General features: G+C 39.9%; 1 long non-coding RNA gene across 1 annotated transcript; it reads right to left on the bottom strand.

Moving 5' to 3' along the window:
- Positions 1–1,084: 1,084 nt before the first annotated feature.
- LOC139668454 (uncharacterized) lies at positions 1,085–6,400 on the bottom strand. The gene is made up of 3 exons (XR_011697062.1): positions 6,308–6,400; positions 4,951–5,016; positions 1,085–1,678 (listed from the first exon to the last, which is right to left on the bottom strand). It is a non-coding gene; the product is annotated as an uncharacterized lncRNA (long non-coding RNA).
- Between the last annotated feature and the right edge of the window lie 246 nt (positions 6,401–6,646).

Below are 6,646 nucleotides of genomic sequence, written 5' to 3'. Positions count from 1 at the left end.
AGTTTTCCAGCTCCTAATGTAAGCCTAGCCTGGGAAACTTGGCAAATCCCAGCATTAAGCACAGCTTGCCAACCCTTACATACCACAGAGTTGTGTGGTGTGAGCTGGCAGTGATTGTGGCCTATTTTTGAGCCCACAAGTGGCAGAAACTGTTGCAGGAAGCAGAGGTGTGGAGGATGTTGTTCTAAGTATAGAAATTCTGCAAGACCATTAAAATTTGTTTTCTTTTGCTAAGTTCCTGACAGTAACTTTCTCAGAAACCTTGCATGCCACAGCTGCTTGCTGCTCTGCTAGTTTCCATTTTACCTCTGAAAATTGATTTCAAGCACTAAGACATCATGACAATTCAACTTTGCTCTTTGGCACCATTGTAGGACCAGAATCTATCATTTGGTATTGCTGTTTGTGAGAGTCACTAGCCACACACTGCAATTTTTAGTCTGCAAATCTGTTAAAAGAATAGCTAGTCCTGATCCCTTCAGACTGAATATTTCCATGGTTATAGCAACCTGCTCCCTACCTCTCTGTGATAATACAGGTTCTGAAAACTGCTATGCAGCTATTCACATGCTGAGTGTTTTCTGGAGACCTAAAGCTATGTAATCAACACAAACATCTCCTATTCCAATCCAAAAAGTAGAACTCTGCTGTTTTATTAAATTCTCAAATTACCTGTATACACTGCACTTTCCCTTAAAATCCCTTGTGCAATTCCATCATGTAATCTACAGGGAAGTTGGTGTGTGCTGGTGCTGAGGTTTCTACCACCACGTCAGCCAAACTTGTCTGCCAGAGTGACCTGTTTGGAATTCTCAAGCTGGAAGGGATAGTACACTAGTACATAAGAACACCTGATTTCATTTCAGCATCTGTAAAAGGGACATTTTGGTCTCTTCTGTGAAAATGAACTCTGATTATAATTTGATGAAGTAATTTGATGAACACAGAGAGTTGCAGAAACAAAAAATTTGCAGCAATGTTCTTTTGCCAGATGATTAATACAGTGGAAGACAGCTAATTAGGAAATTGAACAGATGACCACAAAAATATTTATCATAGAAACATAATTTTCAAGTGTTGTTGATCTCTTTCAACAGCATTGTGTAGACAATTTTAATCAAAGAAGTTCACACAAATATTAGCAGTCACTGATAGTGGTGAGCAACAATTCAGTCTTTTAAATATACCACTGACCAACTTCATGTTCCAGAGACTCCACATAGATCATTCCCTGAAGAGTGCTGTAAATCATTTGCCCATCCCAACATTTTGTTTGAACAACAACTCTACTAGTCATCTGATTTGTTAGACAACTGGATGATGTCAGATTTCTCCTCTGTGTCTCACTTTGTGCCCCCGAGGCTGAAAATGGATTGATTTTAAAATGGCACCTATCGTGCCAAATTTCCTGAGCACTTCAAATGAATTCTCTTGCTCAGTCATGACAAATGCCTTCTCAGATTCTGAGAACATGTCTGTGACTTGCGTGCTCTTCTTTCGGTTGAATAACAAAGAACCTCCATTCATAAAGAGATCTTTCCAGAAACTTGTTGTAAATCAATCAATCACAAGTGCATAGTGAGTCTTCTTGATCTTGTCAGTTTTTAATTAAAAAGTTACACCAACAAGTGACGACAGACACAAGGAGCACAGCCTTCTTTAGAATGTCCAAATATATCTGAAGGAGAGAACACAGAACAGATTACTGTACTGCTCACAGAATACCAATTGAAAATGACTTGCCACATAAACTGAACATTGAAAGGCAATTTTAAAAATTTTTTTCTTTTCTTTTTTAGATTTTGTGATCTGCGTATGCCCAAAATGTCAACTTTTTGCCCTAACCTGGGGCTATGTAGCCCCAGAATAAACAAGGTGACTGGATTTACTCTGGCATCATTTGATGGCAGGGGCAACAGCATTCACTCCACGATACTTGCTTACAAGGAGTCAAGGTATGATGGCTCTGTGTTTTCATCCATACATTCTCCTAGAAAGCACTTGGCTGTTTGAATTTCAAATGAATTAATGTGCTGGAGGAAAGAAAGCTCTGTTCCAAAGCTATCCAGCACTAAGCATGTTTTTCCCTTCACACCACTTCCTCTTGGTGATTTTAATCAGTACCTGAGAAGTATTGACACACATCCTTACAGGATGCCAGCAGATGTTCATGCAAACATAGTGACAACCCAGAACTGACAATTCAAGTGACATGAGGTGAAGGGAAAGCAAGGCAATATTGTTTACAGGTTAAATCTTCTCATGATGCTTTTCATCATTATAAAGAGGGCAAGGGATGGAGAAATGACAACTTAGTTTTAAGGTATTTCTTTCAAGACAGATAATCTTAAAAATACAGAAATGCAGGGAAGAAATCTGCTGATTTGCGGCTTGTGAAATCTTCTGTTCATAGGTTTGTATGTAACCCTTGTAGTTTTCTGCTTGGTCAGGAAGCAGAGATTAAGGAAATTGGACCTAATTCACAAGAAAACTTGAGGCTTATTTGGAGGCTTTTTTATCTTTGACCCCAAATATGAAAGTTTACATTTCTATCATTTGTTAGTCAACTTTGGATTGTCTAAGATAGGAGGACTTACTGAGGATTTGTGTAAGTCTTTTCAAAGGCCTTTTGTTTCTACACTATCGAGTAGTTCAGGCTGGAAAGTTCAGAATTCCCCACTGGTTTTGGTTTTGTTTTATGTAGCAATGCCTGAGAATTAAGTAACAGGAAGAGAGTAGAACAAAGAAAAAGTTAAGTTTTCTTTATTTTATTGTATCCAAGCATAGGGCAAAGGTTTTACTTTCTCACTTTTTATGATACTTCACCTGCATTACTAGTTAGGGCTCATTTCTACCTATGCATCCAGTAATATTGACTACTGCAGTTATGTGGTCTTTTGCTCTCTGAACCCTGTTTTCCTTGCATTCTGAGTAAACAAGGCAGATTTTGGCCTTAAAGATTTAACCTATTCTTTCCTTACAAGAAGCTCTTCTTAGATGGTGCAAGTTTACAGCAGTGCTTGATACTCAGTACACCAAATAAACAGTCAAAATATGTGAGGGATGTTGCTTGCCTGGCCCAGCATGTTTTATAGCTTATAGTATTTGAGAAATACATTTCACTATAGGAAAGGCAGAACACAATGTTAAGCAGGCAGGCAGACCTGATGGGAAAGAAAGTGAAAATGTTAGAAAAGAAAAAAAAAAGAGGAGGGAAAACGTAAAAGACCAAATCAATGCTATATATTTAACAACACTATGATGATCAATAAAACCCTCTACTTCTCAGAAACAAGCAAGGCAACCACAAGAACATTCACAGAAAAAAAATTTAATAATTACAGATCAAGAAATAACATCATTATTCATAACTTCGTCATAACAAAAAAGTGATATATATGTAGGAAGAAGTCAAGCATATTCCCTTCCTTCCAATAAATTTAAATAGCCAATACCTCCCCATACATTATTTTATTAAGGTTTGCATTATTGCTTTAAAAACCCTTATGAAACACTTTGGCTTGATCTGCAGCTTCCAGACTTTTCTCTAACTTCTCTCATCAAGAGAAAAGGATAGTACTGTGGTTAGGGTGTGGCATTTGGGCTCAAAAAGTTATCCCAGGCATCCTTTAACAGAGAGCTGTAGGGCTTGTTTTCAAAACTGCCTTCAATTTTTGTTGTGTTTGGTTTTGCTTGCCCGATTGGAGGCCTGGCCTTTAATGTCTCCAACTCTATATGGGATTTGCAGTTTCTGCCATATGTAAATCAAGGTCAAGGTGCTCCCAGAACAACCAGGAATGGCATATTCCCAAATTAGAAGCCATGCTTAAAAGTCAGGTTTTTAATCTCTTGCGATAATTCAGAAAACCTAATTTAGGTTGCAGGAGACTTAACTGACTCTATAAGGAGCCTAAGGCTCCTATGTGCCAAGCCAGAAGCTTAAAGGTTGGCAGAGTGAATATGTAATCCCCCGTAAAATGGGATACTGTCCCATCAAACAAGGCCACCATTAAGGCTGAATCCTCACATACTTTTGAAGTGCTCAGGGACCATCATGTGCACATCAAAGCCAATATATAGAAAAAGAAGAGTAGGGCACTGATGACCCTTCAGGTATGCCAACTGCAGGCACAGAGCAGTACGCTACTAATTTCGTCCCAGCAAAATTTCTTGAGGAGGCTCCTGTTTAACTATATCCAGAAATCACATCAGCAACCATGTCCTTATGGCAGGGATAGGGAATGGTGGTGGATAGCCAAGAAGAAAGTTAATGTATTAATATTAATAGTTTGATTCTCATCTTTTTTCATACTCATTCAAACCAGGAGCATCTCTCCTGATACTGATGGATGTGCCTCTGTGAAATTCCTTTGGTGGAAATGAAAACCAGGCTCTGACAGACAGAGACTGCTCTCCTCAGTTTCGGGTGCCAGCATGTAGGCAATACATATTGACAGCAAGAAAGAGCTTAAGTTCGATTGAACCCTCTTAATGACTTATTGTATGTTCTAGTAAGCTTGATGTCATTTTGGGATATCATCCAAGACTAATAATAATTATGATACTAATCACATGAAATTTGGCTTTACCCTTACCGGAGCCCAGCACAGCAGTATGGAGAAAAGAGAGGACAGAGCAGAGACCCCTCACAGCTTTTTCCCATCCGTGCTGTTCACAGTCACTCAGGGAAAACTCACTCTGTGCTCTGGCACATGAACACCCTTTGATGGTCAAAGAAAGAGTAATGGCAACACCAGCAGTTATACCTCTGCAAAATCTCTTCCTGGTATGTGATTTGCAAAGGTTGTCTTGAACTGGGGAATAATTTCAAAGGACTTCTTTATACCTATGGCCTGGGGCCAGAGTAATAAATGTTCTGAAGCAGTGGAGGATTCCCTTTTACTTAGGCTGTTTGTTCGAACTGTGAACACAGTGCAGAATCTGACTTACCAGTCTGTCCCATCCAGAGGATCCCCAAAGTGTTTTCTTACAGCACCAAAAGAAAATCAGCTGCTTCTGGAGATGAAAAGATTAGAGCTGAATTTGTCACTACGCAAAGCACGTTGTGTAACATTAAGGAGGGAAAAGGCTGGGCCAATGTCAGGGGAAATACATGCTCTTATAAAAGCAGCACTAAGAGAGAGAATCCATTAATTGATTTCCAAAGCCCCATATGAAACCCCGAGACAAGAACATAGAGATCTAATTTTAAAACTGAGCTCTTAAAAAAGGGGATTTTCTATTCTTTTGATTCTCTTAAGTCTGTGGTCTGAGACAAACATCCTATCAGATCTTTTGGAAGTCCCAGCCTTCCTTTTTTAAAATGACTTACATTTATTAGCAGATGGCTATTACTTTCTTTAGCTTAGACATCACCTAAAGCTCAGGCAGGAGAGTCAAATACTGAACTTTTCTCTTCCTAAAATCAAGGTATGGGTGCTCCAGAGTAGGTGCAGTTGTGCTGAGGCAACAAATGTGAAATTCCTGGTGACGGTGTTTAATTCTGAGAAGCTACCATTGCCAGCAGGACCTCTTCAAGGGGTCCGGCCTCATAAGACCCTTTCTACTCTTTTTCTTCTCCCCAGTCTCTCATTCTTTTTAACTCTGGAGACTGCTGGATCACCATGGCAGGTAGAACTTAGTATATGCCTTTTTTTGCTTTCTAATGGAGGTGTTGTAAGCTTGTGTAATCTTTGTGCCCCAGGCAGGTTGACATAGTTGTGGTTTGCAAATGGAAGAAGGCTAGAAACTTTCATTCTTTGCTGCAGTTAGTCACAAGGCTACGGTACAGTCACCCTGTTTAGATTGTGCCCTATAAAGTTTGGCAGAGGTGCTCAGAGACTGATATCTGGTTTACTGCAGAATACACTAAAGTCCCCTTTTTTTCTCCTCCTATCCTTTATTCAGGTTCCCAGTTTCCTCTTTCCACAACAATCACAGCTGCCATTATTCTTTGCCCAGAAGGAAATCTCCAGTCAGGCTGAATCCCCAGACTGAAATCCTGGGAGCAGCCATACACTGCTGTCAGATTGAATGCACATCCTTTTCATTGTCATCCCATGAAGCTGATCACCACAGACTGAGGGCAGGGTATGAATGTGCATGTGCAACCACAGGACTTACCCCTCACTCACTGGGAATACAAAGCCCATCCCCAGGCCACTATTCCTTCAAAGTCCTGCCTTTTAATCAGTTAATTAGGACCCACTTTTGAATGATCATAAGTACATCTTAACTCCAGATAACTTCAATGGAAGCTAAGACTAAGGTTTCCAAACACTGACCACAAAAAAACAAGGAAACCTACCCCTGACCAGGTCTCATTGCTCAGTTGGTTCCCTTCTCAGAAGCAAGCTTGTTACTCAGCCTCAGAGCAGATTCCTCTTCTTGTCTGACATGGTGAGACTGATGCAGAAGAGAGTTTCTGCTGCAGATTCCAGCCCGAGTAGCTACTTCTTGGAATTGCTCCTGAAAATTAATTTACAGCTTCAAGACTACACCTGCACAGGAGATGCCTGTGGCAGTCAGTAGGGAATGTGGCTAATTAAATAGGAACAGATTTTCAAAGATTACTTCATCCAAGAAGTAAAAGCTAAATAATTATATGGAACAAGATGATTACCTGGAACAAGATGATAAAACTGCT

This window comes from Pithys albifrons, chromosome 2, assembly GCF_047495875.1.
Source record: "Pithys albifrons albifrons isolate INPA30051 chromosome 2, PitAlb_v1, whole genome shotgun sequence".
NCBI lineage: Eukaryota > Metazoa > Chordata > Aves > Passeriformes > Thamnophilidae > Pithys > Pithys albifrons.
Note: the sequence above shows the minus strand (reverse complement) of the source record. Positions and strands in the feature narration are given on the sequence as shown.